This window comes from Gymnogyps californianus, chromosome 5, assembly GCF_018139145.2.
Source record: "Gymnogyps californianus isolate 813 chromosome 5, ASM1813914v2, whole genome shotgun sequence".
NCBI classification, from domain to species: Eukaryota; Metazoa; Chordata; class Aves; order Accipitriformes; family Cathartidae; genus Gymnogyps; species Gymnogyps californianus.
In genome coordinates this window covers 14,359,793-14,385,406 of record NC_059475.1, presented here as the reverse complement: position 1 = coordinate 14,385,406, position 25,614 = coordinate 14,359,793, and the positions used below count along the sequence as shown (strand labels likewise).

Sequence of the window (25,614 nt, the reverse complement as noted above, 5' to 3'; positions counted from 1 at the left end):
AACTCCATTCCCCCCCAAAAAACAGCAAACATGCACACCTATGTCTAGTTGAGCAGAACGAAGAAAATCAAAAAGTTACCCCACCTTCCAAAGCATAGAAAACCAACCTCTAAGTGAGAATCAACACAAATTTGCATCCCTAGCTATAGAACCTCAGTTGCAGCTTTTAAGTGCAAATGTAGGTTTGCACATGTAGCATGTAATCACAACCACACATCGACAGTTTAACTTTCAAAGTTAAACAGATTCAGGAGGTGCAAAATTTTCTCTCCAAATTCCTCATTTCAGAGCCAGTTAATTGCTTCTCCATTTGTAGAGGACAACAAAACAGCAATAAAAGCTTAGAGGACACTTTACCATGAAGCATATTTAAGATTTATTCCAGTTTCAGAGACATTATTAATTTCAAAATGATACTTTGGATTAAAAAAGCAGTGATTTACATTTCTTTGCCAAATCACCTGATGTTGATTGTCCAGCCAGTTGGGGTTTGGTTTTGTTTGTTTGTTTTCTTGTGGTAACTAATTCCTCAGCATTCCTACTTCTTTGCACAAGTGGTACCTCTGCAGCAAGGCACTCAGGACCATCATATTTAGTGACTGCTGTGAGTGCCCACCAACATCACTTTCCTGAGGAACACAGCTAGGGGAGGGAAATGCAGTATTAAAGTTACTAAACCAGTTAATCCCCAACACATGGAACAGAGAAAGGCAATTCTCTGGCCAGGAAAGCTCTCTCACAACTGATTGTAGAAACCCTAATTTGAACGATGAGAGTAAGGCAGTGTTCCAGCCAAGAAAGTTGCAAATATTTTAAATGAGATAATTTGAGGATGCTGATGTTTTACATCTGGTCCTCCAGGGTATTTTTGTAATGTCCAAGATAAGGCCCTAAATCCAGATTTAGATCATTAATTGCTAAGAAGGAGACCTATATTTTTACTAATTCATATATGGAGACTATAAGTAGTAAAATCGCTATATCTAGGACAAAATTCTGCAACAGACTCACTGTATGTAAAATACGCTGTATCGTGCTACATCTTGCTCTAGGACAGAGACTGTCACAGAAGACTCTAAGTAAAATAAAGGTTAGAGAAAAGTTTGAGTTCATAAATCACAATTTGTTTAAACATTAACACAGTTCAGTTGCACAGTTTCAGTACTCTTGGAGCATACTGAATAAACTGTCTGCAAAGCCTCAGACAGGTGCCTTGTACCAACACAAGGGAACATTGCATTTTCCTAACTAGTAGCTGTGTTCACATCCATGGGGAGCGACATGGACCAAATTTTATCAAAGATAAAGTTTGAACTATCTTTTGAATTGTGTGTTGCCTGTTTGCCAAATATAACAGCAAGGAATTACACCAAATCTACCAATTACTTGACTTCTTTCCCATGATGGGATCTAAACATAAAAGAATCTTCTTTATTTCTCTAGCTTTATTTGCAAGTAATACATGCTGAAAGATATCTATTGTTTACACATTTTACAGGCTGATTATCTGTCACTGTTTCTGTATATAACTTTGTACAGTCATACACTTAAATATACACTTTTATTTAAATAAATTCAATCCTAGATCTCTTGAAAATGAAGCTATGCATATTTCTTTTTTTATAAGAAGTTTTGGCTCATTACCCCAGCTGTGCTTCCCACCTGGGCAGTGGCTTGAACAGACAGTTATTCTGTGGGCTCCAGCTCCATTAACTTGAAAAGCCACGAATTTGAGCCATGGTTGAGAAAGTCAATTATTCAAAGCTGTGCAGCTTAATGGCCACAGAATACTTTGCTTAGGGTGCAGTTTTGCCATGACCAGAAGTTTTGGTGGTGGGTTTTTTCCTAATGATTAGGTAGCCCCTTTTTGTAGGGTTTTTCTGGGGGTTGGGGGTTTTTTTTTGGGGGGGGGGGGGGGGGAGGAGGAGGAGGGGGAGCAGGGGAGTTTGAAGTGGACCAAAAACAACCCCCACTACTAAATATCAGATTCACCAATCTATGCAAGTCACAGCCTTAGCAACACATCCATAAGATACATCCAACAAAAACTTCAACACAAAATCTAGAAAACTGAACCAACAAAACCAGAACCATTTCTTTGCCATTAGGGATGTTCACTGCAGAGCAGGGCCAAGTGCAGGGTTCTGGATTTGAAGTTTTCAAGGCCGTTCCTGACACACTGAAAGATACTTGCATAGAAGACAGGCATGTATCTGTCACACACATGCAGTTTCAAAGCTCAGTCAGACTGATGGACAGTATATTGGAGACTTAACTAGATTTAAATATCTTGAAATCATTCTCATAGGTATCTATTTCAGTTACTGCAAACACTTAGTTTAGAGCATAAATTAGGGCGCTAACAAAGAGGGATTTTGGCCCCGAGCCTCCAGCCTATGCACATCACAAGGCAAGGACAAAATAAATGCCCAGAGAAACAAGAGACAAGCTACCCTCCCCACTTCTGCAGCCAGTGAGGTGAAAAGCTGATCTCCAGGGTAAAGCTAGAGCAGCCTCCTGTAACGCGCACTAAGCAGCTTGCTGTCCCTTAGCCTCTGTTGGCAAAGGCTCTTGCAGTACAGCAGTGACTCAGAAGAAGTTTGAAGAGCTCATGGGGATTGCCCATGGGGAGGAGAGAGCCCATGGGGTATTGCTGCACTGCTGTGGAAATACCTCCAAACAATATTGAGCAAGAAGACACCCAGCTGCCCTGAGAGCTGAGCAGCCAGTGCCCTCAAGAGCATCACAAAGGGGCCTTACTTCACATGAGAAGAGGGGCTGGTTTCATACAGTTTCACTGCAGAGCCTGCAATGAAAGATGATGGTGCACCATCATCATCTAGCTCTACATATGGGCTTGGTTTCAGCTTAAAAAAAAGAACACCACAGCATCAAATCCACAGAAGCAACCATACTTACACAACCTCCAGATTCATAGAAAAAAGCCATGGCCTTCCTCTCATATGCTGAAGCTGCCACCTTCTTTTTCTGTCTCAAATTGCTCTCCACTGTGGTGGTTGGTCAGTGACATGCACTGATTTCATGTTTGTCAAACATCATTTAAAAACAGCGCTCCATAAGCTGCTGAATTCAAGCACCAGCTTCTGCATGAAAGGCATAAAAAACTGAGTACCCCCCTCAACACCCACGCTCCTTCAATACCTTCCAAGCTTATTAGTGTAAATCTAACCCACCTGTGCAAGCTGGTAGAGAAGCACAGGCTGTGCTTCTCAGCACAAAACAGCAGTGGAAGGGGAGCAATAAACAAACACAACAGAAGCTAGGACAGAGAAAATTGTCCTGCTTGCACTCAAGTCAATGGCAAAAGTCCTAACAAGAAGCAGTCTTGCGCCCTGCATCAGCAGCCCAGAGCTCAGTGCAATAATCTTACTTTCCCCGTGCCTTCCTGTGCAGCTTGCTAAAGAAAAGAAATTCCCAGTGCGTTCCTTACACAGCGTATCCCTTATCTTCTTACTGGAAACACAATAAAATTCATTGAGGCCAGATCCTGTGCTGTAACACTGATCGTATTTCAGTATAACTGATAAATAAAGAAAAGTCTTACATAACAGTCTTCATTCAAGACACTTAAATCTGCAGCTTCAAATCCACTTTATGTACTTTCAGTCACATAAAACACTTTCCCGAAAAGAAAAGCGAGGGTGGTAGAAAAAGGCAGTGTATTCTACTGGCCTATTTAACAAATGAAACATTTACTTTCTGTTGGGTGTAAAGTGACAGCCAACTTATTAGAGCTGACACTGATCCTCCCGACAGGATTTCAGTGAGCGAGTCGCACAGGTGAAGGTCAAAGCAGCAAAGGAATTAAATGAAGAGAGGAAGGAAGCAGCTTCCTCTTAAGGACAGAAATTAGCTAACAAAAAAGCTATTCCTAATGCGGCCCTCACTGGTTGGAAATACCGCACTTGCAAAATGCTCTGTTCTCGAGAAATGCTTCCAAGACACTTTTTGAATTTCAGTTTTTTATACCTGGTCACCAGCTCCATGTACTGCAGGCATGACCCCGGTGCAGGTCTCGCCTGCAGTAAGGACTCCATGAACATAGTTTGTGCCATGTCACTGCCTGACTTACGCAGTATCAAAGGCAACATATGTAATATTCCTACTTATGAATCATACATCACTTCTGACATATGTGAGAAGGATAATTAACATGGGATGATCCACTTTTTGAAATGAATAATAAGACAAACACTACCGTACTGTCTCAGTGAGTTTTAACTCCCCCGCCAGGCACGAACAGCTGGCTGCAGACAGCTGAACGAGCTGTCTGGCTGCCCTCGGCAGACCTTCGACATCCCAGAGGAATTAAGAGTTTAGCCAAGAGATGATCAGTTTTTGCCAAGGTTTGTTTAGCACTCCTGCTTTTGCCTCCCCGGGTCCAGCCTGGGCCACGGCTTCCCTGCAGCACCGGGACCTCGGCAGCCGCTGCCCCACAGCAAAAGCTGGAGAAGGAAGTTTGCATCCTCACGAGGGGAGACACAGAGCTGGTGACAGAGGGTGTACGTCTGGTGCATGGCTCTGGAAAAAAATGGGGATTTGAGCCCTGGCAGTGTAGGAAGCCCTGCCTCAGGCAAGGTGCACCGTCTTGTTGTGGCAAACCCCTAAGAGGAGATGGAGCCCATGCTGCCCGGATCGTCTGATTTTTGTTCCTTTTCATGTTTGCTCTGCTGAAATTACAGCAGTGAAAATAAAGCCACACATTTTTATTAACTCTAACTCCACTGCACTGAGAAGAGCAGCATAGCTGTGTCCCAGCTAATGCACATAGTCAAATCAAGGACATGGGTGCCAGTGCACATGCACGCAACCTGGGCGGCTTGGCAGGCTGGCACAGGCAATGCAAGACAGCTCTCGGCCACCTCGCGCTGTGCCCCAACTCCATGGCAAGCCAGGTTTGACTTCCAAAATTTGTGGCTGCTTCAACTGGGCAAATACGAAATGACTTTGGTGTGAGCTATGCCTCAGGAGCCCCCACGGCCCGCGCGTTTGTTATACCTTTCACATGTTAAGAGAGCAGAAGAGCAGCTGAAAGCGCTAAGCCCAACCTTGGCCAGCACAGTCCCCTCTGGAAACTTCTTACTCTGAATATTTCAGCTCCCTTCCAGCACTGGTTTTAACCTCTTCCTGGCCAAGAACCCAAAAAGCATCAGTGAGTGGCTTCTGGCTATCAATCAGTGTGTCCTGGTTTCAGCTGGGATAGAGTTAATTTTCTTCCTAGTAGCTGGTATAGTGCTGTGTTTTGGATTTAGTAGGAAAATGATGTTGATAACACACTGATGTTTTTAGTTGTTGCTAAGTAGTGTTTATACTAAGTCAAGGACTTTTCAGCTTCTCATGCCCTGCCAGTGAGAAGGCTGGAGCGGCGCAAGAAGTTGGGAGGGGACGCAGCCAGGACAGCTGACCCAAACTGGCCAGAGGAATATTCCATACCATATGACATCATGTCCAGTATATAAACTGGGGGGAGTTGGCCAGGAGGGGTGGATTGCTGCTTGGGGACTGGCTGAGCATCAGTCAGTGGGTGGTGAGCAATTGCATTGTGCATCACTCGTCTTTCTTGGGTTATATTTCACTCTCTTTTTGTTATCTTCCTTTTCATTACTATTGTTATATTTTATTTTTTATTTCAATTTTTAAACTGTTCTTACCTCAAGCCACGAGTTTTACTTGTTTTCAATTATTCTCCCCATACCACTGGGGGAGAGGGGAGGAGTGAGTGAGTGGCTGCATGGTGCTTAGTTGCTGGCTGGGGATAAACCATGACACCTGGCCAGAGACAAATTAACGTCACTCCACTGACTACATTAGGGCTCTGCCAGGGTACACAGCCTGGGGATATGAGCCTATAAAAACAGCATAATTTCTCTAGAAGTAGCTTTTCACTGGTGTCTGTTAGGTCTGACCAAAAAATTTTCTCGGTAACTCTGATTTATTGCAATTTGGATGAGTTGGTATTCTGGTTTCACAAATGATCAGGTGCGGCTCCATGTGAGAGAGCAATCAGGACCATAGAAACCAGATGGTTGTCACTTGATCTAACTGGACAAAGGTCCAAAAAATGAGCATGCCTGAGAACAAATTTTCGATTCCTGAAATGCATCAGGCAAGAAATTTGGTCTATTGAATACTGTGGTCACTTTTCAAAGCTAGGCATGGCATATAGAGTGGTATTTGACCCTTTTCCTCCTAAACACAAAGAGAATGAAGTGAAATGGGTTATTACCTGGTTCCTCTGCAATCGGGGGGAAATTATGCCCATTTAGGCCACCAGACATGGCACCGGTGGCCCTGCGTCCCCACAGGAGCTCACACAGGAATGGTTCCCAACCGTTTCCGGCTGTGCCGCATGTTTTTCCCATTTGACAGGAGAGCTGGACAGGTTTACTTTCACAAAATGTTCTAAATTTGCTAGATGAATGAGTGACACAGATCAGGTGTATTATTCCCATGTGTCACAACCTTCCCAGCAAAACAGGAGTCAGAAATCCAACTTTCCGATTCTCAGTCCTCCTTCAAACCACTCCTAGTAGATTTGAGTTGGTTTGCCAGACTATTAGTTTTTTGTTTGGCAACACCTCTTTATTATGCTAACAAGATCAATACAGGAGTGCCTGGATGTCAAAGGTACACTCAGAAATATGCACATAAGAAAGACAAGATCTGAGAAGTTTGGCTTAGCCATAAAGTTTTGCAGAGTCCCAGATCTTCTCATCCGATCTACTCCAGTTTCAATCAACAGTTTCAATCCTGACGCTTTGGTTAATATCCTGAGCTTGAGCACGTCTCCGTGGAAGACCCGGAGGAATAGGTATATGTAATCAAATACATTTCTTGGCTCTACACAATTTCTATGAAATACTGAAGAAAGCCACTTGCATACTATTCACACTTAATACAGAGCACCTACTCAAATAAACATGCTGAGGTAGAAATGAACTAATAACTAGCTCTAATCTCTCTTAAAGGTCACAAGCCTGCTAAAATGTTTTCAATGCATTTTCAAGTATGAGCCTACCAAAAACCTGTGGATCTCTTTCCTTCTGCTGGGTTCCCAGCACGAGGTGCTTTCCCTCCCTGCAGAGCTTCACCTGCAGAAGTTCAGGCCTTCCCAGGGCTTTTTCTTTGGACTCTGACGTCTGCAGAGTGAGCGTCTTTCACCAGACGATCTGCTCCCTGCTACCTCCCACCCCATCAACATCTCCAGACAGAGAGTTAGAGTCCAGAAAACACAGAGGGGATAGCAGGGAAACAGCTGAGCCACTTGACTTGCAACTAAGCACAATCCGTTTAGAAGTCCAATTAGAAAAGTTACGGTTAATCGCTGCTCAGGAGGGAGGGAGGGAGAAGCAAAGAAGAAATCTTCTTGCTTAAGAGATAAGGACAACAGTATCTAATCCCAGCTGAAGCTTTTCCCTTTGTGCCTAAGAAATGTTCACTCCGTTGGGTCCTCTGTGCAGCTTTCCCAAACCAATCTAGCTTTCTTCTGATGACCTACATTATTCAAAGAGACTCTTCCAGAATCAGGAAGAGAGCACGGGTACTGATCCTCTGAATTTCCTTTTAGACAGCATTGCCACCTTTGACACTCTCAGGGACCCCTATATGAAGGGCTACGAGACCCCCTACACCACAAGGCATTTCCAGATGGACCAGTGCCACCCATTTTATGGCCCATTAAGACCAGATAGCCACCTGGGGAGATGACTGAAGATTAAAGAATGGAGTTAATTGGGCCAGGTACAGAGGAGGCGAAAGAAAGTTGGCACACGGTCGCTCACGCTACTCTAGCTGATTACACTGGTAGTAAACCTTGCACTCTGAGACCACATTTGCTTTCCAGGCCCAAGAAAAATATGTGCTTCCTCCTGTGTTCATTAAGTTGGTATGAAGACTGGTACGCAACTCCTGCAAAAAAAAAAAAAAGAGCTTTCCATGGCTGTGCCATCCTGTGTGTGCCTCTCCAGCAACTTGCTTCAAGCCCATTTTATTTCCTCCTTCATCACCAGAGCTTTCTGCCAGAAATGACACATTAAGTATTTGGCGTTCAAAAAAATAAAAAAAAAAACAGGTGAATGGGGAAAAAAAGCATCTGCACACAGAGTGATGGTTGTAAAGAGAGCAAGAGCAATGTCAGTGCCCTTTGGAAAAGAAATTTACATAGGCCAAAGAACAACTGCCAATAAATACTAATATCCTTTATTAGACATTGCATGTCTTAACCCCATTTCCCTTAACGCTTTAGTACACATTTTACCTCATACGACACTTACAGAGATTTAAAGCCACCTCAAAGAGTACAAGAGTGTATAAAAGAAGAAAAGAAACATTTTTATTTCCTCTTTACGAAAGAGGAGTAAACAAACTAGTGAGGAGAGTAAAGTGTTAAAAATGTATAATCTATTTTTCAGTCTTCCAAGTATCCTCCCTACATACAGTCATGTAGACCTAACAAATCCATAAAGCATTTCATTTTTGTCTCCTCCTACAGGTGCAGCACAATTTCAACCTCCAACACAGTGTACAGGTTTCTCGGTGAGATTTTCAGCAAACAAATTAAAACCAAACTGTCCAAGGACTGGAGTCCTGCAACATGAAACTGCAAAGATTTTTGAAGTGAATATTATACTCCTATGTCAACCAATTCCAGTGAGACCCATCACACATATTTACCTGAACACATAAATCTTTAAAATATGAAACCCCAGATATGGTTAATTTTACCCGATGTATTTATATTATGAAAATTAAAATAGATTTTATGTTATTCCAGCATCTATCAGCCTTGACTTCATGCTTCATTTAGTTAAAGAGAGGAGGGAAAGAAAAAGCAGTGAATAAAAAGGTTTTCATGAAAATGGCCCTATTTTAGGAGGAACCTGGTACAACTGTCTTTACACTGCCAACACACTTCCACACCCCATCTGCACATAAATCACTTTAAACAAAAAGCATAGATATACCATTACAGCTTTTTTAGTCCATCTGTAGAAACTGCCACATATGCAACTGAGAAAAAGTATCTAACCCATTAATAGCTTTCCCTTTCCAAGAGGAAATATTTGCATCTGTGTAAGCAAGTTTTAGAAATACAGAAATAAGTGCCTAACGGCTGAGCTATGTTCGCTTTCCACTGACTTCAGAGATAGGACCATTCACATAAAATGAAGATATGGTTCAAAAGAAAGCAGCGATACAAAAATATACGCTAAGATACAGAACCACAAGTCTTGAACAGCAGAAGAAACCATTCTGAAAAGCTCTGTTATCGCATACACATTCACCTCGTTTTTTTACATTCAAAGCATATGAAAGTTCCAGTCCAAAATGCATTGACAGAAAAAGTTGCTCAACTGCCTAAACATCACATTTAACACACTCACTGCTCTTACAGAGTGTCGGTATGGATTTAATCTCACTGACAGCTCAGAACACTATGGACAAATACTATCACCCAATAATAATTACCATTTGTTCTTATTTTCCTTCTGTATATACCCACAAATATGCTTTTTCTGCTTTTTCAACTGAAGCGGCCAATTACCTGCTGTGCTTTGTAAGCTCCGATCCACACTTCCCAGGAAACGGATAACGTGCCGTGCAGCACAGTGGGGAGAGTTCACTCGGATGCAAAATAATTCTGAACTAACTCAAGTAAAGTCTCTCCGCTGCATTTGCAGGCTGAGCTATGTGTTAACCGTATTTATTCACCACTGAAAGACTATACTTTACAGTTATAACCCTGGCGAATACTGAGCATTTAAATAACTCTACTTTTGCTTAGCCGCACAAAGGGGTTTTATTCTTCTACCACAGCTGTACACAAAAGAATAGAGTGCCATTTCAAATCAAAACTCCTGAAGTTACTACTTACCAGCTTGTGATTATATATTCAGTAAGCCTGATGAGCTGAAAAGATTTTGTTGCAGAAGACAGAAGTTACAAAAAAGCAGGCAAAGTTAACAAAAATTAAGGGAAACTAGCATAAATCCTCTCTTCATTCATCTACTTAAATGTCTCTGAAGACTAAAAAGAACCTTAAAGAAAGTGCTCTCAGCAAAGACTACATCCTCTTGTCAGTCAAACCCTGCATAGTTTCAGCTAGGCATCCGTCCAAAAAGACATGGAATTATTCTATTTTTGTCTCCCAATGCAAGTGGAAACATTTTTACAGATTTGTGGTGAGGATTTCAATTTTTTGTAGTGGTCAGCTAGTAGAGGAATGTAATTAAAGACCCTGCAAAATGTAAGACTGTCCACAAAGGAAGAACTGGATAAATTTGGAGATAAATAACAATTCCATTACAATGCAGTCTGATATAGAAGCACAATAAAAACTTTCAATGAGGTTAAAAATCCAGATGTGGTTTACTGGAAGAATGCTGTTAAAAACTTTTCTTTTAAACAGCATTGCTGCCAGGAGTAGTGGGACAACAACACATTTTCAACAAATGTAGGCTTGTCTTTTTTAATGAAATAATTTTAGTAAAAAAAATATTGATGATTTTACATGGAAAGCTAAACATTTGTTTTACCACCCATGTTATGTCTGGTATGTTACTGTTTTTATTCAACACAGGTGTTTCTCTAGAAGTACTTCACATTTTGCCTATTGCTGACTTATAAAATAAACCTAAACCTCTGACTTTGTAAAGTATGAAAATACCTTGGAAATTATATGTTTCACTTCTGTTGCATTTAATTTTTACTCTTATTATATCAATAAGAAAGTATGGTCATTTCCTGTGTACATTCGGTCTGGAAGCTGACACTGAAACTCAGTGTACATCTTTACTGATCCCTCGAGCTCTCCAGATAGAAGACTTTCCTCACAAGAGAAGCTTTTAGTTCAATTCCCCAAAACTCTGTCATCATCGAGGAGGCTGAACTTTTGTCCCCGCTGCCTTCTCCTCTCTGCTCCAACTTCCTCACCCATTGCCCCTTTCACGCTTGCTTGTTATTCTGCTCCCGTCAATCCCCCTTTAATGTCCTCCATTGCTGCCCTTTTCCATTACGCACTGATACCTCTTTTTAGTCCTCTTCATAGCTCTAAGTCCCTGTCTCCTGGTCCTGCTCGCCAAGTGAACACCCTACCCTGCCTGTCAGTCTTAGGGCTTCTCCAGCCACCGCTGCCTGCTGGGCTACCTTCCAAGCTACTCCTTAAGTGTAGAAAGCTCTCTCCTGAATTAGTCCATCAAGTAAGCTGGTCCTGGCTGTCATCATCCCTCAGGTCAAAGCCTTCATCCAGATGCGCTAGAAGACATTAGTCAACTGTAACAGTAAGTTGGAGGGTTGTGAGGAACAAACAGTGCCTTTTTTAACAGAGAGGAAAAGAAGCACTCGCTGTCCCCCTGTTCCCCGGTTCTCCAGACTTATACATTGCTTTTTTGCTCTGATGTTTCAAGTTTCCTTACAGTATGAATGTCCTTGGGGTAGGAAATATCTCTTACTACATTTTGAATTAGTCTCTAGTATAACAGGATCCAGTCTTTTTACACTGCTGGGTATTATCGCAAAGCAAGCAAGAAATAAGCTCTTTCTTTAATATCTTGCTACTTATTATCTTCTTCCTCAAATCACAGCTCTTGCGAGATGTAGCTTCAACTGAATGAAGAGATTCATTTTAATTTTAGGGATGAAAAAGGGAGAGAAAAAAAACTCTGTGTGGATAGGTGCACATTGTAGATGGGTGCACACACATTACCAGAAAAGACTACAGGCTAGTAAAGCTTCAGCAGAACAAGAAACTTGCTTCCCATTGAAACATCTCAAGCCCGTTACTGTGCAGGTTTCCCTAACCAGGAACATGACATGCTATCATCCCATCCTTTATTTCTCATGTTTGCTAAGAGTGGGCCAAGAAAATGTGAAGGAGAGGAGCACAAGCTGGGGCACAGGGGTGGGTGCAGAACGGGAAAAGGAAGCCCTAACTGCTAAGGTGCAGCTCTGCTTAGATCACATTGCAGGATAAAGATGTCAGGATTATCTTTATTGAACTTGTCAGCCCTTTTCTCGCTGACATAGGAGTTGAATTTCTCCATTTAACCCTTAGTTACAAGGATCCCTGGTAATCCTTCACCCCCTGCCCTCACGATAGGTAGAGAAGCATTTTACCTCAGGTAGTGCCACAGGGGTACCCAGGAAACCATAAACTTTCTTCAGCATCATTTTTCACTCAGAGTTTCTGAATAATCACAGCTTCATCCACTCCCAGGTCCTACAAGCCTGCCTATATCTGCCCTGCCTAGTGCCTACTGATGGACTATTCCCATTTCTCTTCTCCTGAGGAGCCATTCGAGTCCAACCTTTATTTCAATCGCCTGGCACCCTCTTCCATGGTAAAACTGTGGCTGTTTTTACAGCTTGCCCCCTCCTGGGCAGCCTTTCTCACCAGTCCTTCTATGAGTGTTCTGGGCAGAGTGGCCCGGTCCTTGCACCCACCGCAGCTCCATCTGCACCTCTTGAGCCTGGTGCGACTGGGGAGAGGACTGCGCCTTCCAACCTGGGCCAGCAGAGAGGGTTTGATTTTTCTTGTGCCTGCTCAAATGCGGTGCCAGTTCATCTAAAGGACGAACAGTGCCTTTAGGATGAACAAAACACTATGATTTAGGGAGTTTGTCATTTACCAAAAGATCTGTGCATTTATGCGCTCAGCACAGCTCCCAAGTAATAAAAGACTCGGGGTGACATAATCTAGAAGCCAGGGCTCTCAAATCCTATCTTCCTCACAACAGTGAGTAGCCTGCCAGCATTTCCATGACTTCTCTCTGCAGTGGACAACCCAAAACTGACAACCGGCACCGATGCAGATTGTTGTTAAACTCCACTGCCAGGACCTAATATTGAATACAAATCCCAATCTTTCTGATATCCAAAATTTAGGAAAATAGTCAAGGTTTTGCACATACACCATTATTAATGTCTAATTAACATCACATTTCTTGCTGGCTGGCTATCAGCCACTATTACACCAGTATGACACTGACTTTTAAAATGGAGATACTTTATGGCACCTATTGCTTAACTGTCTTGTTCTAAAATTGCCTGATCTCCAAAATCCATCCATTTTAAGGAGTTCCTGAGAGGCAAAAAGCTCTGGATTAAGATTACTATTCCATTATTGGTCAGAGTGTTAATTTCCTTCCTGTGATACCAGGCTGCTTATCATTTTTGACAACACATTTAATTGCTGTTGCAACCCCCACAGCTTTTTCATAGGTGCTGTCAAGATTATTTTAATTAAAATAATATCTATACAGAGGTTAATGAAAACTGGGAAAATATTCCAGCAGGAGTTTGTCATCCGCCACTCTTCATTGGCGGGTTCGTAAGAAACCAAATTCCCACAGTCCTCACAACTCGTGGAGACCAAGTGGCACAGGGAAAACACCCCTGGACGGCTTCCACGGAGCTATGGCTCCAGCTCACCCACTTTGCCATGCAGATCCAGAGCCCTTTCCACAGAGTAACCGTCAGACAAAGTCCTTGGTATTCAGCCCATTCTTGTTATTCTCCTCAGAAATACTAATGACCATGGGGCATATAAAATTTCCCTCATTATGTCAAATGCTACTTTGATAGCACCATAGACATAACCTGGGATCACCTGTACTTTATCAAAGATAAGACAATTTAGTATCAAGAAATGCATTCCTTCTTATATGTTTTAAAAACAACTAAATGATACCACATGTGGGAATCCAATGCTTCCAACAGTAAATGCACTCAGACAGACATACCCGCTACAACTTTTTTTAAAGCAATCTAGTCTCTGCTTTAAATAAATCCTGCATATAATTAGACAAATCGATATCTATTGAACAGTATTTTTCTTTTTTCAGTTAGCAACCCTCATTTAGTACTAAACCATATCTCTGCAAACTGTTAATCTAGTAAATTACAGGCTTTCAGTCAAACCAGCTGAGTTTGTTTCTGTGTATGGTTACAGTCCTCAAACTTTCCAGGCTGTTTCAGTAAAGCTTCTTGCACTGACACTCAGGAGTATATAGCTCACTCATTAGTAATGCTTCCTCCATTTTAAATACGATTTACTCGATACTTATGTATCTTTCTTTGTGTGTAGGTGACAACAGGCACATCAGTCGCCTTCTGCAATGCAAAGCAATGCCTTTGGAGCCACTTGGCTATAACTTCAGGCTCCTCTTCTAGCTCAGCTACTTGGTTTTTCTGTGCTCTCACCTTCTGTCCCATGATCAAATCACCACTACCAGTTGCTTTACATTTGAAAAAATGGTCACCTCCCCAGATGGCCCTCCTCTGTGCTGTGAATGCACACCCCTACCCATCGAAGAGAAACTGCAAAGTCTGTATCTCTGTACGAGCAGCAGAACTAGCAAAGGTTTTTTTCCTATAGATTTCCATGCTGTTTATTATACTTCCTAATCTCAGTTCCTCACCATGTCCCATATTACACCCATTATGGCTCCCCTGCTTCCTTCCGATAGACCCCTCGAGCTCATCTCCAGATCACAGTGACTGGCAGTTTCTGTAAAAGACATCAGCTAATTCCTCACCTTTCCCTTAGTAGGAAACCACCTGGATGCTGATTTTGATAAAACTTGTAGGAACTTAGTATCTATGAGATGTCAGGATTTTACAGACTTTCCTAATGACATAGCTGTCAGACGTGTCCTACTCCTACCTGTGAAGTGACCATCCCAATGTGAGTACGACTGACAAAACCCCATACTCCATTCTGGAAAGCAGAGCTCTGAATGTCGCGGCATAACACAGTACAGCTGGTTGAAACTTCTTACAGGCTTACTATTGTGTTACGTACTGCTCATGTGAAAAACATGCAGTTGTTAAATAAAATATGTATTAGTACAAAAAAAAACCCTGGAAAACAAACTGGATTAAATCCCCTATGAGGTCGACATTTCTGCTCTTCATCAAGGGCAGACAGAAAACCAAGGGCCTACTGCAAATAAGGAAAAATCAGTAGGCACAGCCAGTAACAGAGATATTTTCATGGAAAGTTTGGCCAAATGGCTGGTTCACATTGCATCTCAACATGTCATATTCCCCTCGTCCTGCCTGCAAGCATGAGCGTTGTTCTGTTAGTGGGAACATTTTTTTAATGTAAAGTTGCCAAACATAAATCAGCCTTGAATAGGAATAATTAGAGCAAGTTAGAAGATTAAAACCATGGGAACAAACTGAAATATACAACAACTTTTCTGTAGCTGTGATTTTCTGCGGGGGAGGCAGAGGATTCTTGTTCTCTCTCATTCACTTTCCCTCAGAGCATTTTCTAGTAAAGGGACAGCATTGTCGCTCGCTCTCAGACTCAGATTTGCTCATGCCTTTTTTGTGACTGTGATGATGCCTCAAAGCCTTTTCTATTAGGCTTTCCCATTATAAACCTTCTTTAGCTCGTAACAGTTCAGACGCTTTCTGCTGTAAGGATAAAGGGGCTCTTCACTCCTCACACACTGCAGTGATTCTGATTACTGGGAGGATATTTGAAATGTAATATTGTGAGGAGAGGTGTAATTATGTCTGTATTTGAATGGAACTATTCTAAGAGGCTTTGCAAAGGCAGACTTTCATGGCTGCTATAGGTCCTTGGGGTCAAGTAGTTCATTAGGAAATAATCAGGACCTGAAAATGGTCTGGTTGTTTTTTGGATGCTTGGCAAATTCCACCACCTTCTCAGGAATCTGGTATTAATTGTTCTCATTGTAAGCACTCAGACTGGTCAGTATGCACTGGCATCGATACCAGCGCTCCTTAGCACCCCTAATGGTACCACCAACATGCTTTTTTTTTTCCTGGCTACTGGATGTGGTTGCATCCTGCAACTGCATTCACACAACAAAAAACTATCCTTTCTGCTGAGCCTGGATTCCCTTTTTTCTCTTTCTCATTTCATCCAATGCAAATTAAATAGCATCCCAAATTCTGTTCAGATTAGGGCACATTTCTTGCTCTGTACAGCTTATAGTCAGAACTGGCCTCCCAAAAACTTGGAAGGGGGAAGAAGCAGAATAATCTTCCCTCTTTGAATTTAAGATTTGGATTTTAGCCCTTTCCAGTTTATCTCTTCCTATTTTACTTTTTATATATTCTCACTTATGTGCGTTCTTAATCCCTGCTTAGCCTTGCTCTGTCTTGCCCTCACAGTAATGGGACTATTAGCAGTGCCTACAGTAAAGCACACACCGAAGTCCTTGCATGATTGCCACTTTAGTTTGCTCTTAATCTTCTGACTAGAAAACATGAGCTTCCTTTCTCCTTTTCTGCCTTCTTCATGTATTTATTCCAGCAACTTAATAATGTAAAATGTGTTGTACAAGCAATGGAGAAAGCCACCGCTGTGAGAGGAAATGCAGCTTTTCGCTTCTCAGACAGCCTTGCCTACCCCAACAGCTCTGAGGAGAAGGCCAGGTTTCTGCATGATCTTCCCACCCGTACAAGTACTGTGGCCCAAAGCAAGGAATTTAACAAGGGTTTTGCCAGGATAGCCCAAAGTCAGCTTTTCTGAAAAATCTTCCCATTTGGTCTTGTTTATGGCTGCAGCACTCAGCCTGGCTCCTTCGTCCTGGTGAGACCTGCTGGGTGCAGAGTTTGTTTGGAAATCCAGCCTGAGGAGTGATCAACCAGTTTTTAACATCTTCTTTTTTGGAAATACTACCAGTCAGACTTAAGTAGAGTATAACCCCCTCAACATATGTCTCAAGGGAGGAAGAGATCCGAATTTGGGCTTAAAACATCAAGGCCCCTTGGGAGCACAGGCTGCAGGCAGTGTCAGTCAAGCACAGGCTGAGAGGAGTGCCAGTAATCTCAAGGGCCATTCGTGTGGGATTTCCATGAGCTTGAGTTACAGTCTCTTGGGAACACATAACAATACACCCAAAGCAGCCTGGAGAAATGCTACATAACCTCTACCAAGGTCAGTTTTAATGCAGCAGTTGAATATCGTGGCTCTTGGTAACCACATCCAATCATGCAAGAATGCCAGAGCTGCTGGAGTCCTTCCACAAAAAACGGGTAGTGTCCACATTCAAATGTCCTCCATCACAAGAGAAAATTAAGGCCTTGCCATCCAAAAAAAATAAGCTGAATGGCTGAGCAGCTCATGTGCAGAAACATCTGGACTGGATAGGGAATAACACAGAGAAAACAGCCAGCAAGTATCAAAAGTTCAGAGAAGCAGTAACTAAACATCATCCTATTTCAGCCCTATAGACAAAGATATCACAAAAAATCAAGTAAAAAATCACAAGCCTGTTGTGCAGGAGAAGTCATGAGTGCATAACTTTTTAGAATAAATGGTTTCCCAGTGAAGCTCCCTATAAATTATGATCTCTTAGAAGTCAAGCTCAGAGAATAAAGTACCAAACCCCGGTACTGTAGGTAGCTCCAGTCATCAAGCAGGAAGGAGGAGGCCTGTGAGAGTGGCAAGACATAAATATGTATAATTTCAAGGAAACAACACTAGAACTTTTCCATGGCTCTGCGTAGCAACACGGTCTCACCAAACAGAGCTAGCAAAGGTGGCGTGCACATCTGCTATAGAAAATGCAAAGACAGCAGTCTTCTACCACATGAAGTTAATAATATTGTATCAAATCAAAACCTGCATTTTTAGGACTAACCATGTATCAGTCTTCTGCAAATGACTATCAGGAAGAAAAATGCCTTTAAGCAAAGAGTCACATACTCCGATAGCCGTATGCTTAGTAGCAAAAGCAAATAACCCTTTGGCTTCTTATGACTAAGTATCAGGTTATTTTGCTAAATTTTACTCTAGGATTACAAGGCATCCTAATAAGTTTTACTTTCCCTCTAATAAACAGGAAAAACACTGTAATAAATTGTAAATTATATTTCTGAAAAACATTGGAGGATTAAAAAATCAAATATTCTGTGACATTTGATGGCGAAGCAACATCTGTACCTTATTCTCAGGGCATTGCAAGTAGTACAACAGCTCTTAGCAGTAACAACCATCAGAAGGAAGCCAGACATCTAAAACGGGATATCAGATGAGTTAAATTAATCTGCATATTACTATATACCTGGATTTTATATTAATACAGTGTTAAAAAGATATTATTTAAGATACAAAGTCACATGCAGGGAAGCTTGAGTACTCCAGCTTTTCCTTGACTCATTATTGCACAATTCAAAGTGCTGCCCTTACTTATATGCTTATATTCTATTTTGTCTACAGGGTTCTGCTTCATTGAGTACACAGTACAGATGGCACTCAATGAACAGTATTTTATAACTTCTCAGCCCTCATGGTACTGCATGTTTCTCAAACCCTGTGGTATCACCCATTATTTCGCTCTTGGATTTTCTTATAGCACCCATCACTACCACATTCAAGCCCAGCACAAATCTGAAATGACAGCATGATTCTCCCTACCAGTGCTTCTCTGCCATGAGTGGATACCAGCAATCAGACTATTTTGCAGTAATTTTGAATGTTTTATTTCTTCCACCAAAGTTTTTAATGGGGTTTCAAAGAAACAACTTTCTTTCGGGAAGATGGGAGAGTTTGATTTCAAATTAATTCTATAGAGGGGTTTCTTACCTCCCCCAGCGTAATCTTTCTTCCAGGGCTGTACACTGATTCACTCACCACTGCTATCAGTAGGCTTTAGCAGAAACTCCCCCCCAGCACCATCCAAAAATAAACCTCCAAATATTTTTTATTTGAAAGGCAAGTTCAGCTTTATAGACACAGTTGGCCTCACGATTATAACTTTCTCTACCCCAGCTTCTCTGCCTGTTCTGGACGCCCTCCTTTACCTTCCCCACTCAGTACATTAACACATCACTGATCATTATTAAACCGTGACAGCAGTAGGAGTACCGTACCTCGAGATACCTACCTTTTTGATGAGGCTGTACAGTTCCTCAACTTCCAAAGGCCAGCTGGGAAAATGCTTCATGGGCTAAAATTACATTATTGGTACGCACTGATTTTTGGAACCAGCTCTGTGTTGATGTATTCTGTCTTCCTGTATTTATCTGTCACATTGATTAGGAGGCATCATCAGATTTGAGCCAGCAAGCCTGAAGATGTGCTTCTCTTTAAAGATGTGTAGAAGTCCATTGCTTTTCAGCAAAGCACTTGAAAGTGCTTTTAATTTTATGTCCGTGGCACTGGAGCATGCACTTAACTGGTTTTTTGGAATTAGATTGACTATCTCTAGATAAGTAATGGACAGCTACCAAACATGGTTGTTCCAGTTCATTTATACAAGGTATTCATTTCTGCAGATGCCTACCTGGGAAAACAGGTCAGGTATACGGCACAGGCAAGGCTGTGCCGTGCGCTGCTCTCGTCTTCAGGGGTGTTCACTATAGTAGCTCTCTCTGCATCATTCAGGACTGAATGAATAATTCAGTGGAGTTTCATTACTCCACCAGTCCTGTTTTGTTTACTGGTATATCATCCCATGGTTCAGCTTCAGGCATAAAACCTGTGGAAAATGTAGCAGTTCACAAAGGCTGGAAGGAATCTTTTCTTTGATGCTGGAGTCCTACAAACTCACGGTACCTTTGATTTTCTGTTTGAGAGAGAAAGTCAACTGACCAGAGAAACTCAGCATAAACGAATCAATATGTACATCTTGTCTCCTTTACAGACTGCGGCAAAGTTCAGTTCTCTCATCAGATCACTTTGAATTGAAAACAAAACACGCTGGAATTTGGGGAGGTCTTCCGAAGAGCAGCTCAGGATGCTCTGTTCCTCTTACACATTTAGGGTAAGCCCTGTGCACTTTATTCTTAAAATGCAAACAAAAAGAGGCTTGGTCTATACTGCAAAGAGTCTGCCAGTATCCCTCTCACACAGGTATTATACTAGTAGACACATGGACTGTAACATAAAACACAGCAGGATTTCGCTATCACAGAAATACTGTGTAGGGGCAAAGAAAAGTCACAAAATATTTTGACCAGACCACCTAGACACGTGAAACTCTGAAGTCTATGGTTATTCCACTTGATAGCAATGCCCATGAACTTACCTTTCACTTTTTCCATTAAAAGAATTATGAGTAGCTCTCTATTTTAATGGTTAATAATAGGAGCTCCTGCAGAACATAAACTTAATACTAAACTATTCTGGAATAAAAATGGGAAGCATATATTAACATCTTCATTTAGATCAATAGCTCTACAAATAATTGATTTTCCTTTAGACTATCTGCAAAACTGATAAAAATCCCGAAAGATGTTTCTGCTTTTCAGTCAATTCTCTTCAGAAGGAGAAGAAAATCAGTTTAAACTTGAGTAGCAAGTGCCATTTTATGCGAAAGCAACAGAAAGTTACTCTAAATGACTCACTCACACCTCTTGATAACTGAGTTATACCGGAGACTTTCTGTGTCTCCTATGCCCTCTAGCTTCTAGAAGATGTATTTACCAATCACTCTCTTAAGCACGTTTATATAGTTTTAATTTCTATGCAGTCACTAAAAAACTTACTAAAACAGAAAGTGAAATGCCTTCCTTTCTCTTCTTCCCAGATATAGTTTTTACCTGGGACTGAAACGAAGACATGAAAACGTTAGTCTAGATTCTCATTTACATTAAAGGCACTTCATACTTCTGTGGCCATATCAATGGGCCTTGTAGGTACACATTACATTGATATCAATGTAGAGTCCTCCGTGAGTGCTGTAAAGAAGCTTCAGCTCACCTGAGAAATGCCACCTGAATTCCAGGAACTGGATATACTGATCTTGAGGAAAAAAGTGAGTTGTGAGACATACGGGATATTACTTCTTAGTCTGACTTAATTACAAAGTTAAATAAGGTCATTAAACGGTATACAGCAAAAAGCACTTGATGTACAAATCGCAATATTTTCTAATCTGTACGCTGGAGGCTGTACTTTGTGAAGCCCCATCAGGTTGAATTTCTGACTAGAGAGTAAAACCTGGGGGGAAAAAAATGTGCCCATAAAAAAAGATAAGCCTGGTGTCCACAGCCAGAGATCCCACAGCCTGCAGGAGAAAGGGGGTTTCTTGCACAGTTTAGGAGGGTTGATGGGGCATGAGAGCTAAAGCTGGCTGGCTGCGAGAGACAATTCAGGTTAACTTTTATCTTGACATATCATCAAGAGCTCCTGAACTAGAAGTGGTTTTTACCTGCCAAATTACTAACATTTGTAGGAGTAGGGGCTTTACCTCAAATCTCACCTGCCATATCATTAGAGCGGCACCAGTGGCAGCCTATAAAGCATAGCTTCTGCAAATGTTGCAAGGAATACTCAAATAAGCAATAAAACTTTTGGTGAGGGGAAATACTGGTGATTACAGTGAGAGAAAAGTCTCAGGGACCCTGAGGCTGCCTGGGCTGTTCTTTCTGCAAGTGGGACACTGGCAATCTGTGCTACCAAGAGACAGGACACAGTGCTAAGGCTTTTAGTTACCAGTGCTGCAGCTATAGATGCTGTTGTTATAAGGTGGTATTCCATCATCTCTCAGAAAGTCACTGGAATAACTGAATAGGGACACTAATCCTATCAAGAACTTCAGTCACAAAGATGTTTCAGTTGGTTAAATACTAAATGCATGTGGTTTTAAAATACACAATTCTAAAACCAGTGTTTTGACACCCGAGGAGCAAAATAACACATAGTTCTGCCATTGTCTAGTGGAAAAAAGGTACAATACAGACATTTTGTCTCTTCTGAGAACCTTAGTTAGGAAAGAGAAGCAAAAGGTAGCTTCACATAAAGCAAACAAAACTTTTGCACATTGAAGTGGGTAACCTTACCAGGAATATGCTTGAACTAGAAATAGCCAATGCATAAAGTTTATGAAAAATTCTTTGACTTCACTGTCAATATACGTAAAATGTTTCAAATGGTTTGGTCTCTGATCTGCTTATCTATAAGTCTTTTAAATGAAAACTAAGACAGTTTTCGTTTAAACTCTGCAACTCCAGCATTTGAAGGTCAGATCTATTTCCTTTTTCCATTTAATTCTCTGCTTCTATTACATTAAGAACACAAATCAATATTCATTTTCATAACTAATTTAACACTTAGATAGTATCTTTAACTATAGGATGATGAAGAAGAATTTTCCAGCCTAGGAGGAAAGGACTGCGTTAACTAAGAGTAAAAACCTTGCTTGGAAAATATACACACGCTCAGAAATGTCACTGGCAGCATTGTCTTCTTAAGCCTCTGTAGGAGGACTGACATGCTAAAAAGCACCTCTAAGCTACTGAGACTCTTCCATAGATAAAATCTGCCTGTCCACATGAAAGTCACTACACTGGTACTGTCATCCTTCCCCATGATGCACTTGCTTGGGATTCATTTGTAGTAACAGGCCGTTCCTACCCACTAGTAATAATAACTATGATGTTGTTCAATATAAAAACATGGTTATATCATGAGCTAAAAATGGAATTATAAACTATCTATGTAACTATTTTAGGAACATATGATAATTAGAATAATTGGCTCCCTCCACAACAAGAGACAGTGAAGACCTATAACAGCCTTTCAAGCATATCAGCAGAATAATGGGCAAATTAATGTGGCTGACATAATTGATTTGGACTTTCAAAGTGTTTGCAAAGCTACGAAGAAGCTATAAAGACTCCAAATAGCCATAGGATGAAGTTCTTTCATGGAGCAGAAATGGCCTGAGAGGGACCAAACAGAAAGTAAGCAAAATACCTGGTTTTCTAAACAGCAAAAGAGAAGTGTTCCTTATGATCATGATCTATGACCTGCAGCAAAGCTATACAGGAAGACAGCTGATTGTGCAACAAATACAGGTCAGTGGGACCTACCAGGATAGGGACAATCAGGGTCCATGGGCTATTTCCATTGGCCCTGGGAGAGGAGGAGGAGGCACCCTCCAGCATGTCCAGCACCCTGGGCCACAGCTGCTGGCGGGGGACAGGAGCTGGTGAGAGGCAGCTAAGCAGCACGGAGCTGCCCTCCTCCTCCTGCTACGACAGTGTTGGCACCTCAGGGGACACGGCAGGCCACGCGGTAGGAAGCAGCCTTTATATGCCTCTCTCCCAGGGGCCAAGAGGAAACACCTTGGCCACAGGGCAAGGCTGGGGCTCCAGCCTGGAGGAGCAGAAGTTATCAGTCCCCCTTCCTTCGCTGTGGAGGGGCTGAGGTACAGCCTGCCTCCGTGGTACCCACCAGCCCTAGAGCAGCCTGCCCTAAAACAACCTGCCAGCCCCTAGCACCAGGGACATCCAGCCTTTCTGACCCGACTGACAGAGGGGACTCGGAGATAGGAGGAGATCACCAGCAACACTTGACTAGTGCTGAAGGAGACAAAACACCACATTAAGAAAAACAAGGTAACACACTGAAAACACTAATCCGACTGTCCTCTCCACCTTCCTATGCTCTAATGCGAACTCTGGCCTCTCAGGGAAACGCCTGGGTGTCTGGCAGGCAGCTCACGAACACCGCTGCTTACTGCATCCAGCACTTCATAATTACACAAATTGTTTAGTGTTTAAAGCCTTCATTGCTTCCTCTCCTTTGCTTCACCCTGAGGCAATTTCCTTTCTATAGCATAGCTGCCAGCATCTCAAGCGCTTATGCTTGCTGGCACTGTTGGGAGCAGTTACTCAAGACAACCTTGGTAGGGGTTACTCAAGACCGTTGTACCTATGACTACCATACATGACTGTCACCTGCAGACGACCGCACTCCTTGCCATGTAGTCTCCTTGAAGAAGACTGGCTTGCAGACTCTCAAAGAGCAATTGGAAAATCAAATGGATTTCTTGCATATATGGTATATACTGTAGTTCATGGACACTGAATAGATGAATACAATGTCAAATTGCCTCATGTGCTAATGTGACAAGATGCTATTAGGAAAAGCCATTGAAAAGAAGAAGAAATGTGACACAACACCAGAAGTAAATAAAAAAGCCAAACCAGCAAGAGTGTCATCATCTTTTGTGGACAGCCAATATGAGTGTAATGAAGCACCCAGTGGGATCTATGAGTATTTTCTCACAAATTAGGGGGAAGAAAAAGCCTGCCCAGAGGTACACATTCAGACTTTTAAAGACAACATTTGTTTTTGTGGAGGTGACGCTAATAAGTTAGCTGGGATCACACCTCAGCCCCAACTAAAAGAGTAATCGGTGCAAAAAAGAATTGTGATAAAGCCAAGAATAGAAAGAAAAGAGAAATGTTGCAATGATTCTTATTACTCCAAGGATGGATTGGAAATCTCCTAAAGAAAGTATCGCAATGTTTGGCATAATTTAGAAATGGGAATTATTTACTTTCTGAAAAAAAAAAAAAAAAGGTACTATACTCCTTAGACATTTTCTGCAGAAGAGAATAACTTTAAAAGGCATAAGGAGCATCCAAAGTAGAGGACAATTCTGTGCAGAACAGGGGAAGGATGTGGTGCCTTTTAGAACAGTAAAGAGGCAGCAAATGTATGCACCATGTGGACCCCTTCCAGCAGTCAGGGCAGGGTGCACCTGATTGTCAGAAGCAGTGACCACAACCAGCTTGGAAAGAAGTTGCCAGTGCTCAGCATGGGTGAAATCAGGCTTGAAATGCCCAGTTCATCTCTAACAGGTATTCTGCTGTTCAGAAATAGTTCAGTCTAGAAAAATGCACAGACCCAAATTCTCCAGCATGTTTTAAACTCTTCACCTTGTAGAGACGTTCAATCTGCTAATTAGACATGACAATGCTGGATTAGATAACCAATACCAAAATTTACTACTGCCTGCTATAAGTTGCTTTTGGCAGTGTTCAGTGTCAGAAGCAATAGCATTAGCTCTGCTTCTTTCTCATACTGCAGATGATGGAAGCTTTCAGGAAGATGAATTAAATTCCACTAACAGAAGGAGAAAAAAGGGATCTAAGTTTCTGGAGAGAGCCACAGTGAAAGCCCACTTGGGTTATTTCAAAATGATGCTCTATCAATACATGCAGTGATGTCCTGGTGCATGATCCTGAACCAAAAACTGAGTTGGATCTAGGAGCAGGAGCCCACCTGCCCCTTGGCAAAAAGCTCACAGCTGAACAGCTCCTGCATCTCTGTTTTGGCAGCCGCAAAGGTCCATGGGGACATGTGTTGGTATTAGCTGCTCTGTTATCCATCACCTGGTCCCCCCAGCAGCTGGTTCACACCTGCCTGATACCCCGTGGGATGCCACAGCCCTGCACAGTGGCCCTGGGGGCCTGTGACACCCCGATGAGCCCACAACACCTTCCTGCACGTCCCCATCCCTGCAGCCCGCTCCAGGAGGTGAGCAGGTGAGTTTGCCTCATGGCACCAGCCCAAGTGGGTGCCCCTGCTCACCCACCCCATGCCAGGCTGGAAGCTGCACCCACCAGCAAGACAAAAGCAGGAGCAAGTGGGTAAATACCTCATCTGAGAGGGATCCCTGTATGCCCTCACTGTGCTTATTCACTGGCCACAAGATGGTGCTTTTTTACTTCCCATCAGCTCAGAGCAGAGGACTAGGCAAAATTCATAACCTTTCCTGGGCCCACATGGTGCTTGTGTCCATAGTTGTACTGGAAAACCAAACTACTAGAAAATAATCTGCAAAATTAAAGTCCAAAAGCTCTATAATGACATGA

The 25,614-nt window shown here is 42.1% G+C and overlaps 1 protein-coding gene across 1 annotated transcript in view; it reads right to left on the bottom strand.

The window, feature by feature from the left end:
• The window catches only part of INSC (INSC spindle orientation adaptor protein), a 139,715-nt gene extending 136,647 nt beyond the window's left edge, over positions 1–3,068 (bottom strand). The window contains exon 1 of the mRNA XM_050897501.1: positions 2,920–3,068. The gene's annotated coding sequence lies outside the window, so the exon portion shown is untranslated. The remainder of the gene's footprint in view (positions 1–2,919) is intronic.
• Positions 3,069–25,614: the final 22,546 nt, after the last annotated feature.